Here is a 14,222-nt window from a genome sequence, read left to right on the forward strand (position 1 = left end):
TCCACAATTCACTTCCAATTTTATACCTGGCTTTTTATAACTGGCTTCAGTGATGTCTGTAGTATGTTTAACACAGAGGATTATTTAAAACAAAAATCTTCCTTCTCTACACTAAACTAATTAATGAGCTAAATAATAATACTAGCCAGAAAAGAAACACTGTGAAAATTTAATTCTCTTGATGTATATGTATATGATCGTACTAGTGAAAATAAATATTACATACAGTACAAAAAGGAAAAAGTAATGGAGTAAGACTTTTAACTATAGTAATATATTTTGCGGGGGAAGGGAAAATCCTTATACCTATGTTTTTCTGAAACTGTAATGAATAATATATTACAGTTTCTATTTCTGAGCTTTAACTTCTGCAAATTTGTCAATGACAAGCTTATCTTCTTTGCATATTCACGTTCCAAAAATAGTATGAACAGATTTGCCATCCTATCTTATGGAAGAACACTTTATTAATTTCAATTTCAATTTTTTTCATGTGAAACAACATGTATACAAATAGAAAAGTCTCACACATAAGATAAATTTGGTAGAAATTCATAAAAATCCCAATCACAATATTCTAGAAATTGCAATACTGTTCATTTTTTTTTTTCATTCAGACACATTTCTAGTGACTTTCTTTTTTTTTTTCTATTGGGGTATAGTTGTTTTACAATGTTGTGTTAGGTTCTACTGTACAGTGAAGTGAATCAGCCATTTGTATACATATATCCCCTCTTTTCTGGATTTCCTTCCCATTTAGGTCACCACAGAGCACTAAGTAGAGTTCCCTGTGCTATACAGCTGGTTCTCATTAGTTATCTATTTCATACATATTACTGTATATATGTCAATCCCAATCTCCCATTCATCCCACCCCCCCTTTCCCTCCTTGGCATCCATATGTTTATTCTCTATGTCTGTGTCTCTATTCCTGCCTTGCAAAAAGGTTCATCTGTACCATTTTTCTAGTTTGCACATATATGCGTTAATATACAATATTTGTTTTTCTCTTTCTGACTTACTTCACTCCGTATGACAGTCTCTAGATCCATCTAAGTCTCTACAAATGACCCAATTTCATTCCTTTTTATGGATGAGTAATATTCCATTGTACATATGTACCACATCTTCCTTATCCATTCATCTGTCGATGGGCATTTAGGTTGCTTCCATGTCCTGGCTATTATAAATAGTGCTGCAATGAACATTGGGGTGTATATGTCTTTTTGAATTATGGTTTTCTCTGGGTATATGCCTTTCAAATACCTCTCAGCAGAAATATCTCCACTAGAAAATTTATCAGAAATCTCTATTATTTCTGGTAAGAACTTCCAAAGTTTTAATTCTTCTGAAAAAATCATTTAAAAGTAGCTAAGTGACAAAGGAAATGGACATTTTTTGACCAATGGCTTTAGAATAAGTGTCTAGTTCTTGGTGAAAATGATTGTGGGATTCATCTATTATTGTTTAATTGCTTCTGGCAATGTAAGAGCTGCATTTTTTTGTGGTTTCTCCTGGCATTCTTCAAAATTTCATTCTGTTTTCTAAGAAATGTCCGTTTCCCTATATTTTTTGTTGCATGGTTAACAGCCTTACACGATCTGTGTTAGCTGTCTAAAAGAATCCATTTTAAAGCTTGATGTCTCACTATGCATTGTTCAAAGCTGATGCTGGTTGTTTGCAAATATTTTTGTGTTTGATTAATCTCATCTAAAGCTTTACATCAGAAAAAAAATAACAGAAAAAAACTGCATCAAAGAGAGAATAAAATTTGAACTGATTCTCTTGTACCATATTTTCTTTTGTGTCTTTCTGTGGACATAGCTTCATCTTCCCTGGGAAAGCCTTTTCACTGTTACACTTACATTCTGCAGCATTTTCCAACAAGGAAGTAATACTGTAATGAATGAACTGACTTTTTCTGAAAGTTCCAAAAAGTAAAAACTTCAAGTGCCCACACCGAATGCCAAATTAAAGTATTTCAAGTTCTCTTTCTTTGCCTTTACAATCACTGTGATGTCATTGTTTATTTTTATTTACTGCAAAAACAGAGGAATATGTAGTACCATGGGGTTGGAGAGGTGAACTGTACCCAAAGTGAGCTTGAAAGATTCATTCTGAACTATTACCAACTTACTCTCAAAACAAATGTGTGTAGCTTAGTCCACATGTGTTGAGGGCTGACTATATAACTAGGAGTTTTCTGAATTAACTCTATGCATAATACAATAACTACTAAAGACTAACTAATAAAAATGTACTAATTTCAAGTTTGCATATTAATGGTAAAACTCAATGGAAACTATAATAATGGTTTAGAACTTAGAGAAAAGATTTTGGGGGGGAAACAGTAGCTTCTCATTGATATTGTTTAGAGTTATCAACACATGGTGATAATAAAAAGGAGATCAGCTTTATTGTTGTTTTTAAATTCTCTGCAGGAAATGTGCCCACAAGGTAGAGTATACTTCTCTGCCCTTCACATGCCACTCCTGGGGTTCCTTCTGATTCTAACTGTGGAAGTGACCTATGCTCCGGCTGCCTTTGTCTTCCTGTTTCCATTCTTGACTTGCACTTCAGAGATCATGCTTATCCCCATTTCTTTGATTTCATGAGGAAATGGTGGGAAAGGAGGAAGAAGATCAAGTTGTCGAGGTAGGTAAGGCAATCACACCATAGCACCTTCCGTCCTTCTACTCTTCTCTGTACCAACTAAAGAAGATGTGATGATTAGGTGAGTTAATACAAGTCAAGTATCTAGAACTACATCTAGTACATAGTGCTCACTGGATGCTTGCCATTACTTGGAGGTAACCAGAATGAGAGGCAGGCTGGCAGGTCCTGGAATGGCAGCATAATTAGAGTTAGATCCTTCCTTATACCTTCTCCTCACAAGACTTCTCTGGGTGTTACAAGACTGAGTCTTCAGCAGAAGTTACTTTTTCTACCATGTCTAAGGAGTCATAATATTCTGTGTGTAAATACGAGGCAATTTGGAGGGGAGACATTGCAAGCCTTCACAATGGACATTCTCATCCTAAAGGTGGTGTCATCTCTGGACTTGGGTCATGAGTCACTAAGGTTTCTCTTTAGGAGCCTCCATCATCAACACATAGTCACAGAGCCCAACTTGAAATTAAGGCCTGTGCTTCTTTCAGTTTTGCCCAGGTAGATGGGTGTTCCATAGAGGGCAATAAACTCATGTCCCCCAAAGAGAATTTCCTAATGGATATAGAGGATGTGTGCTCATTTTTAAAAATTGAGGTCTAATTTATATACAAAGAGAGCATAGGTATTAAGTATTTATTTCAATGAGTTTTGAAAAGTCTATAAACTCTTCTATCTACTGTTCAAAGCAAGAAATTGAACATTTCCATCATGGCAGAAAGTTCCCTCATTATTTGTTCACTTTAGAACTTGAATCCAGGTCTTCAGACTTTGGCTATTGTACAAGGAGTCTAGGGCAGAAGGGAGATGGTAGGACTGGGTCTGGCAGGAGGAGTAGTGGGGTGATACGGTATCTTAGCCCACAAAAGAACACTGAAGACTCCCTGACAGGTAGGTTCATGAATGGCCCTTGTAATCAAGGGGAAGAGTTTACTCCAAAAAGAAAACTCAGCTGAACTGAAAAGATTAAGAAATAAAAATGTTAATTAGGTGCAGAATTTTCACTGGTGTTGAAGAAATATTTTCATAGTCTCTTGTTAGAATAGGTAGTTTGAACTCTGAGTCTTCCAGATTATGTAAAGAAAGAGTATGTAAATATCATTACTTCTTTATCCCTGACTTGTGTATAGAACTCTGGACCTAAGTTCCCGGAAGCAAGATTTGGGGTCTACCAACAGACCAAAGGAGCAGAAGCAGCTTTTTGAGTAGAACGGGGGCTCCTTTAATGACACTTGTTACCCACTGAAAAGCTCATGACCTTGGAACATTTGCAGTTCACACTGATTATGATAAATCCTTATTGCCAAACTATTTAACGAGACACTGATTCAAGGGAAAACCTTTGAAAACCACACTGCTTGCCATGTAGCAGTGAACTTCTGCTCAGCACCTTCTCTTTTATGTCTTTTTAAAAACATGCTGATGTTGTACAGCTGTGAAATTGTGTAATCTGCATTTATGCAACCTTTGTTACTTGAATATGAACTAAGAGAATGTTCTATTTTGCCAAAAACTTTCAGCTCACTTAAATGCACTGAAATAACACCACACTATTAACACCTTACGTGCTATGAGAAACTTGATGTTCAGCAGCCCAAAGGTTAAGCCTACAGTGTTGGACTCTTGTGTGTGAGTCTGTGTGAATGAGTGTGTGTGTGTGTATAGTAACTAATCATTTATTTTAATAGGGTGCTCCCTTGAGAGTGATGCAGGCACTCTATATTTAATAGCACTTTTAAGGAGAGGAGTCAGTGTGAGCATATTAAGTTGCTCCTTTGGTTTACCAGAAGGCTTATTAAATCATTAACTGGAGGAAATTCTGACCGGGTAAGTTACAGTGGGCTGACAAGAAGGTGTGGGCTAGAGGGTACTGCTCCTGGTGACCTTGTTTCAATTCAAGGTTAATTATGGAAGTAGTTTCAAAAATCTAGAATTAATTATTCTGAAAGAGAAGAGAAAACACAGGGTTGGGTCTCTATCCAAGGTATCATCCCTGGAGAGCTCCCCCACTATGTCAGACCAATATCAAGTCCCAAGTTTAACAAAGCAGTTAGAGAAATTAAACAGGGATTCTGCCACAATGTACTCCCATGTCCTGGGAAAGATTTGCAGTCATCACATTTTATCCACTAACTGAAAGAGGAAGAAAAGTACCATGTTGCCTCCAAAATCAGCCACTTGGAACAGGCAGACATATGCACAGGGCTGGACTGGGTGCTAAAGATGGAAGGACTTGGTGTGTAATATAGGACAACTCATTTTATCCCCAAATTAAAAAATTCCATGTTATGGTCTTTCCATGGACATGAGAATGAAATGATTCCCATTCAGGAGTGGTTTTCACAGGTCATATAGAGAATAAGTATGCAGGGCCAGCTGGAAGCAACACTGAAAGGTTAAATGTGTTTTCAGGTATGATAAGGACGTCTCAAAGAGAGAGACAGAGCTCTGATTTAGGATTTTAGACTACTTTGAAGTTAAGTTTCTATTGTTTGAGGGTCTTCACTTCCACTTGGGTGCTTTTTCTGCAATTAGAGGGTTGTAACAGCAGATGGCGCCTTTGTTTTGATCATAAGATCTGAAGAGCTGGATTTATCCAATATGTGAGTGTGTGTGAGTGAGTGTGTGTATGTGGTATAAATATGTGTATAAGTATATATGTGTGTGTAAAAGCATAAATGTATTTATACATATTATTAAGTGTATATTTACATATGTATATGTAAATCTTGACTGTATATAATCAAAGCCAAGCTCTGTTACCTACATGCTTTGATTTTGTGCCAAACAAAACAAAACAAAACAAAATCTACCTATGCCTCAGTTCCCTCATTTGTAAAGTGAGGTTAATATAGTGCCTATTTAATGGTGTTGCTGTGAGTTAACCAATTTAATGAGTTAATTATATTTTTATTTTATATTTAAACACTTAGAATAGTACCTGGTATATAGTAAGTGTCTGGTGTGTAAGTGTTAACTCTTATTATTATATAATTTATTCAAAATTTGATCTGTGATTGTCCCTTCATCAATAATTCCACCCCTCCCCTGTTGTGTGACAGCCATATGGTGTGGGGAAGGATTTAACCTACCACCAGCTACAAGTGAGGGGCCTGAATTGTGTAATTTAATCAGATGGTCCGTTTTGCCATAGTGACTGGTCCAGGTTACGCAAACACAAGTCAATCAGTATACGGCATTTTCCTAAACACTGGAATTTGTGCAGATACAAGAAGGGGTGTTTGGTCAGAATGGCATCATCAAAAATCTACAAACAATAAATGCTGGAGAAGGTGTGGAGAAAAGGGAACCCTCTTGCACTGTTGGTGGGAATGTAAATTGATACAGCCACTATGGAGAACAGTACGGAGGTTCCTTTAAAAACTCAAAATAGGGCTTCCCTGGTGGCGCAGTGGTTGGGGGTCCGCCTGCCGGTGTGGGGGACACGGGTTCATGCCCTGGTCTTGGAGGGTCCCGCATGCCGTGGAGTGGCTGGGCCCGTGAGCCATGGCCGCTGAGCCTGCGCGTCCGGAGCCTGTGCTCCGCAATGGGAGAGGCCACAACAGTGAGAGGCCCGTGTACCACAAAAAAAAAAAAAAAAAAAAAAACCTCAAAATAGAGCTACCATACGACCCAGCAATCCCACTACTGGGCATATACCCTGAGAAAACCATAATTCAAAAAGAGTCATGTACCAAAATGTTCATTGCAGCTCTATTTACAATAGCCAGGACATGGAAGCAACCTAAGTGTCCATCAACAGATGAATGGATAAAGAAGATGTGGCACATATATACAATGGAATATTACTCAGCCATAAAAAGAAACGAAACTGTTATTTGTAGTGAGGTGGATGGACTTAGAATCTGTCATACAGAGTGAAGTAAGTCAGAAAGAGAAAAACAAATACCATATGCTAACACATATATATGGAATCTAAAAAAAAAATGGTCATGAAGAACCTAGGGACAAGACGAGAATAAAGACACAGACCTAGTAGAGCATGCACTTGAGGATACAGGGAGGGGGAAGGGTAAACTGGGACAAAGTGAGAGAGTGGCATGGACATATATACACTACCAAAAGTAAAATAGATAGCTGGGAAGCAGCCGCAAAGCACAGGGAGATCAGCTCGGTGCTTTGTGACCACCTAGAGGGGTGGGGTAGGGAGGGTGGGAGGGAGGGAGACGAAAGAGAGAAGAGATATGGGGACATATGTTTATGTATAACTGATTCACTTTGTTATAAAGCAGAAACTAACATGCCATTATAAAGCAATTATACTCCAATAAAGATGTTAAAAAAAAAAGAAGGGGTGTTGACCTACATTAGATCAACAGAATGTGGGTGAAGTTTTCTTGGGGGAAATAAGTTCTCCTCTGATGTATGGATGCAAACCCTAGAACCACTGCAGTTCTTGCAACCACAATGGAAAGCAAACTGAAAATGCTGCTAATCTCACAGGAGGAAGAACAGCAAGGCCAAAAGGCCCATCCTTGAGGACATCATAGAGCAGTTGGAGCAAACCAGTACTAAGGTTTGTCCTGCCTCTGAGACCAATAAATCCCCTTCATTTGAGTTGCTCATTCTGATAGAGTCCTAATAGGTACAAGATTACAATAGGTATTTTTATTAAAGTAACTGAACAAGGCCATTATTAGTAATTACTATTCCTGTATAATGATTCCTTATATGAAAAGAGGAAAGTAAGGCAAAATTTAAAAAAATTAGAACCTTGTCACCACACTTGTCTCTTCTCACTAATCCTTAACTTCTATATATGATTCTCGCTTTTCCCCCTCCTTTTACTTTATTTTTTCTCCTTAAAATAAGTTTGAATTTAATACTCAGATTTATCTCAGAACGACTTAAACTAACATTTGAGGACAAGGGGGGACACTCTCTCTTTTCGACACCCACTGCCACTGTCCTTTGTAGGTTCAAACACCTCAGATTCAACATTTGCTATAGTTCTAAATACTCATGCATGTCATAGGTCACAGGAGAGTTGGATTCACCACCCTGCCCAGAAATAGCAGCGTTCTAGAGGTTTCTTCAAGATCATGAAATGAAATGGTCGGTCCACTTTGATGATGGAGGCATGGAATAAGCAGTGATTTCTGACAGTTTTCCCACCACTGCTTCAGTTCCTTACTAACCTCAATCATTGCTCTTTGTAAAACCTTGGTTATTTTAATATTTCTCGCAGTAACTGAGAGTTCACTCAGGTCAGCCCAGGGTGAGAAGATTCTGCTGATTCCCATCTCCTTCAGCAGTTCATGTACCTCATCTTTTTTTTTTTTTAGAAGATAAAGACTCTTTTTAAAAATTATATATACATATATTATATATATATAATATATATATATATATATATATATATATATATATATATATATATATATAATATATATATAGTTGCACTGGGTCTTAGTTGTGGCAGGTGGGCTCCTTAGTTGCAGCTCGCTGGCTCCTTAGTTGTGGTATGAGAACTCTTAGTTGCTGCAGGCGGGATCTAGTTCCCTGACCAGGGATCAAACCCAGGAACCTGCATTGGGAGCACGGAATCTTAACCACTGCACCACCAGGGGAGTCTCTAAAGACTTTTTATGATCATAAATTCAATACAATTGTCAGATATTATTAAGAATACTTAGTAGTATCCACTGTTAAATTATTCTCTCACAAATGTCATATTTCACTATAGTTTGTTTGAATCATGATCTAGATAAAGATGACACATTGCAAATGGCAGATATATTTCTTAAGGCTTTTTCAATATATAGACCACTCCCACTTCCTTTTTTCCCTTATAACTAATATGTCAAAGAAACGGAATATTCTTCTCTTGCAAATTACTCCCCACCACCTGGATTGTGCTGATTGCCTTTCCATGCTGTTTTACATACTCCTCAGTCCCTGTAGTTGCACCTCATACTTCTGATCTAATTTGAACTTTGGAAAGAAGACTTCCATTTTTCTGGTTTTCATGTTTTTGAGCTGTGTGTTCACCGGGTCTGTGGTCAGGTAGTCTTCAAGGGCAAGATGGTCACCCATCTTCTCCATGAGGACCACCAGCATGGTGGCATTTCCTCAATAAGGCAGTTTGAGGATGTGGCAATGAAAATTCTTATCAACTGTGGAGGCAAACTTGCCTGCCCAGTACATCATGGGCACCTTGACTTGAGTTGTTTGTACTTGTCCAGGTGGAAAATTTTCACCTTGATGAGAACAGGGTCAAAAGGGGCCAGTCACTTCCCTCTTGGAGAAATTGAAGAAGGTCTCTTTGACATCAAAGTCCTCGTGGATGAAGGCAAAGGTCTCCTGGGCCAGGCCCAGCTTCCAGTTGTGGGAGAGGCTGTCTCTGAGCTGCTTCCTCAGATACCATATGCCTCTGTTCTCTGCACTCACCTAGTTAATTCTGCATTGGAATATCTAACATGGCTCTGTGGGTGAGTTTATAATTAAAATCCCTGGTGCTGTACATTCCCATAATCCTGGCCATAGTTTGTTTCTTAGTCCTCTCCTCTTCTACCTAGAATAAACTTTTCTTCTAGCTAGAATAAACTTCTAGAAGGCTAGAGGGAGTGAACAAAGGCTTATTGAATCTTCCCTAAAGAAGGACATAGGGCTTCCCTGGTGGCGCAGTGGTTGAGAGTCCGCCTGCCGATGCAGGGGACACGGGTTCGTGCCCCGGTCCGGGAGGATCCCACATGCCGCGGAGCGGCTGGGCCCGTGAGCCATGGCCGCCGAGCCTGTGCGTCTGGAGCCTGTGCTCCACAAAGGGAGAGGCCACAACAGTGAGAGGCCCGCGTACAGCAAAAAAAAAAAAAAAGAAAAAAAAAGAAGGACACAGTTTTTCCCCAATAAAAAAAACTAATAGTTCTACTAGCTAATAGTTGTTAAAGTAAAAACAAAACAAAACCATAAATGTACTGTGATTAAATCGGTTGAAAATATTGGGTTTAATAAAAGTAAATATGATTTTTTAACTGCAATGCCTTTCAAATGTTTAAGATGCAAAGCACTTTATTAGTTAGGATAAATACCTAAAGCATTGTAATAGGAAAAAATACTGAAATCTCAGTGACTTAACATTATAAAATATGTTTCTGGCTCATGACGTGGTCCAACAGTAGAGCTCTTGATTAGATGGCTGCCTCCAAAAGGTAATTCATAAAGCCACTCACCATCCATCAATTTCATCATCCTCAACGAAGAGGTCCTCAGATCACCCCAGATTTATTCCATTCCAGACATTTGGAAGGAGCAAAGAGCAAGGAAGATGGTGCATGGGAGGTTTTATGGGCCAATCCAGAGAGTAATACACATGACTTCTACCCAGAAAGCAAATCCCATTGTCTGGAACCCAGCACATGGCCACACCTAGTGCAAATGAATGCTGGGAAATGTGATCTGGAGAACAAGGAGATGGATTTTCATGAACAGGCAATAGTCTCTGCCATACACATGTTTTAACCCTTTAAGAGAGACCTATGGTGTAAAGCTTTTCTCAAACTTACTTATCTAAAGAACTCCCTCCCACTCATCACTCTAGCATCTATCTACTTAAGTATTCCATGGAACACACTTAGAGAAATACTTATGTTATGTTCCCTTGGACCCTCCTCTGAAAGAGTTGCTGTTGGGTTTCTTGCCTTCTAATGATGCTGTAGACACAGAAAAAGAAATGCTGCAGTTACAGATGTCTGTAGATCCTGACTCTTTGAGGATCATATATTCAAATCAAAAGACGGTTTGTTTTCTTAGCTATTTTATACTTTATTTTCTGTTTCAAAAGACCTTACTTGTGTTATCTTCCTAACTCTTAGAAGCAGAGTTTGATCCAACCAGCAACATTTCGCCCCATGCAGCTATGCCCCAGAATGATTATAACTCCATTTAAATAGAAACTGTGAAGCTTCCATTGGCTTAATTGCCTTCCCTATATTTAAAATTGATAACAGACAAGGACCTACTGTATAGTATGGGGAACTGTGGTCAATATTATGTAATAACCTAAATGGGAAAAGAAGTTGAAAAAGAATAGATTCATGTATATGTTTAGCTGAATCACTTTGCTGTACACCTGAAACCAGCATAACATTGTTAATCAACTATACTCCAATATAAAATAAAAAGTTTTTAAAAATTGCCTCCCCTTCTCTCCCCGTGACCTCCCATAATTCCCAGTGCCTTCCAGAATCTTCCAGGGCCTTCTCCCTTTACTAGCATTTCCTTTCCCATTACAGATGATTATTTCAAACTTTATCTCTTCAATTAACAACTCATCACCATGAAGACAGAAATGACTGATAAGCTTCATATATTATTATTATCTGTAGTATTTACATTTTAGCATGGGACAAAACATGAAAGGAGGAAAATAATCTTCTAAAGGTGGAATTTCAGGTACCAGTAACAGACACTGGAAAGATGTTTTGAGAAAGGCAGCATTGCTAGAGATTTCAGAACACACAGGTTGGGTAACTACCTGCTAGGCTCATTTATGAAGTTAGCCCTTGACCAAAGGTGGCTTGGTATTTCTTCCAGGGAAGACAGATCAACCCTTAATTTGACACTCATGCCATTTCTCTGCACATATTTACTTTATTACAGGAGGTCAGAATTTTCTTCCTAAACAAGTTTATGAGATGTTACTTCCCATTACAACAATTACAAAAAATTTAACAAGTTTAATTCCTTACCTGTTTTATTCCACTTTGGCCTCAAACCTAATTTATCAAAAGGTAGGAATATTCTTAGATTACTACCCTGAATAAAAATATAACCCCAGATTTGCTCTTCTCTTTCCAACGCATTTATGCTAGATATTCAGATATATTTGTACCTGAATATTTGGTATATAACAGGAAATAAATTATTTCACATATCTAATGAATTGCCAATCAAAGTCTCCTTTTATCAATAAAAATGAATATTTTGGCAAATAAGCATTAAATTTTTACATTGTCAAGTGGAGAAGTCACTTGTCATTCTGTAGACTCCATTTCAGTGGAGGAAGTTATTTTTTGGAAGTGTTTCCCTGTGGAGGGTTGCATTTGATTAATTTATTCCAGAAATTTTGCCAAGGAAAATTCAAAAGTGAGGTCAAAATTTGTACATGAATTTTTGGAAAGCAACATTTTATAAAAAGTTTTGGTTTATTTTAAAAAATGAAACAATTTTGATTTCATGATTGGCATACTCTGAGTAGAGTAAGTGAGGAAATTTTTTTTATATCTATACTATTTGATGCTGTATATGTTTATTTGAAGAAAAATTAAATTTGAGATCAAATTTAAGATAATTGATTTATAGTAAATATACACTTAAAAAAAGACCAAATCATGTTTAACATATTATTTAATCTTAGAGAAAATGAGAGCTGTGGCAAAAAGATTGCTAATAGGTGGAGATTCAGAGTATGCATCTTTTCTAGTTCTTTCCATTGTAAGAGCTATTTATTTTTACATTGTATAATTTAAAAACTTAATTTACCCCCATATTTAGCAAATGGGTTTCATATCAGTTCAACTGGAAGTTTTCTTCCTATAGTTGCCTAGAGCTATTTATTTTTGAATACAGCTCCTGAGTAGTGAATTGCAAAAATAAAAAGAACAAATTTTTTCCATTTAATTCATGGACAATGGAAGCTTCAAACCCAGAAGTGACCATCACCATAATGTATTGTGGTTTTATGTTTTTCTTTAACAAATTTTATTTATTTACTTATTTATTTTTGGCTGTGTTGGGTCTTTGTTGCTGTGCACGGGCTTTCTCTAGTCTTGGTGAGCAGGGGCTACTCTTCATTGTGGTGCGCAGGCTTCTCATTGCAGTGGCTTCTCTTGTTGCAGAGCACAGGATTCTAGGCACATGGGCTTCAGTAGTGTGGCTCGCGGGCTCAGTAGTTGTGGCTTATGGGCTCTAGAGCACAGGCTCAGTAGCTGTGGCACACGGGCTTAGTTGCTCTGTGGCATGTGGGATCTTCCCGGACCAGGGTTCGAACCCGTGCCCCCTGCACTGGCAGGCAGATTCTTAACCACTGCGCCACCAGGGAAGCCCAATGTATTGTGGTTTTAATAGCAAAGTATCTAGGATTCTGCAATCAGATTTTTAGGGAAAGCAGCAAGTGTCTATACTTTACTGTTGAATACCCTCCTCTTTCCTAATACCTCCAGCTATAGATTTTCAGTGAGTACACAGATCCATTCAAAAACCAGGGATGATAATCATAGAAGACTCATTATATTTTTAAGAAAAACATGGATGCAAGACTTTTGGTAAATAATATTATTTTTTTAAAAAAATAATAAAACCGACAAATTAGGCTCCCAATTTCCTGCCTGAATAACATTCTCTGTGCAGGTGCTATATGCGTGTATATACATGCATATAGCAACCTTGATGCCACCAGAATCTTGAATTTACATCTACTTTTCTATGTTTCACAGAACTTGTGTCCAGCATATAATTACCTAACAACTGTCATGTTGGTGAGAGTTAGATTTTCCTACCATAATTTATTCATTTTTTAAAAAGCCATGGCCTCAAGAGATAAAAGTTTACTGTGAAACCTATGAAAATACATTTGTTCATCTGGGCCCATGTTGACCCCTCTCTGCTTCCCTTGGATTCATCTGAATCTTGGTGAGTTTAAGGTGAGAGTGAGACACATCAATTCAACATAGAATTGGAGTGTGCTGAAGGTTGCACAACTCTAATTTTAAAAAGCCACTGTGTTTTTATGACAGGATTCTGGAGGGCTGCACTGATTCCCTGATGAATGTTGACAGGGCTATTAAAGCTGTGAAACAACATCGCTTGAATATGGCATTGAATGAAAAAACTAGCTTAGCCATGCTGTTCTTGGGTGTTATTAGCTGATTAAACTAAGCCACAGGGAAAACCATCTTCAGACTATGCATTCATTTTCTCAACTTTTTTGTTTGTTCCTCAGCAGCTATTTCACAAGGTTGGTTAGCTAGATTTCTTTATAGTGGCCTTTAAGTTCTATCTATGACATAAAGGGTGAACCATTATGTCCATGGCTCCTTTTGTTGCCCCAAGACATCTGGTGTGCTGCACAAAAGAGACTCCCTCTCCTGCTTTATTGAGCCATAACTTTGACTAGTGTGTGTTTGTTTATATTTCTGTAGAGGAAGGCTTGACTTTGGCCAAATCCACTTCAACTCTGATCCCACCCTTTATTTTCCATGGCTCTTTAACCTCTCTGAGACTCAGTTTTCCTCAGATATCAAGAGGGCATGATGATACTTTGCAAGTTTATTATGGGAATTAGAGATCATGTAAAGTGCCTAACATGATTCCTGGCATAGATTAGGCACCTAATAAAAAGTAGCTCTTATTATTTTTATTGAAACAATCTAGTGAGAAAAAAATGTATGAGTTATTGCCTTTTTTGTTGCATAGAGAAGAATTTGGGAGAGAGGATCAAAATGGTGTTTCCACAAATGGAAATGAAATGAAATCTTGACACTTGCTTGCAACTAAATTTTAGGCCTTTGGTGAGAATTGGCATACCTCTTTGAAGA

The 14,222-nt window shown here is 37.8% G+C and overlaps 1 pseudogene across 1 annotated transcript in view; it reads right to left on the minus strand.

Annotated features, from left to right (window-relative positions):
* Positions 1 to 7,664: 7,664 nt before the first annotated feature.
* LOC308630022 (protein Z-dependent protease inhibitor-like) overlaps positions 7,665 to 14,222 on the minus strand; it is a 33,286-nt pseudogene continuing 26,728 nt past the window's right edge. The window contains exons 2-3 of the transcript in view: positions 8,599 to 9,078; positions 7,665 to 7,952 (exon numbers count right to left, since the gene is read on the minus strand). The product of the transcript in view is annotated as a protein Z-dependent protease inhibitor-like (transcript). The remainder of the gene's footprint in view (positions 7,953 to 8,598; positions 9,079 to 14,222) is intronic.

The sequence above is a fragment of the Mesoplodon bidens genome (genome assembly GCF_964165515.1).
Source record: "Mesoplodon bidens genome assembly, chromosome: 16".
Classification (NCBI taxonomy): Eukaryota; Metazoa; Chordata; class Mammalia; order Artiodactyla; family Ziphiidae; genus Mesoplodon; species Mesoplodon bidens.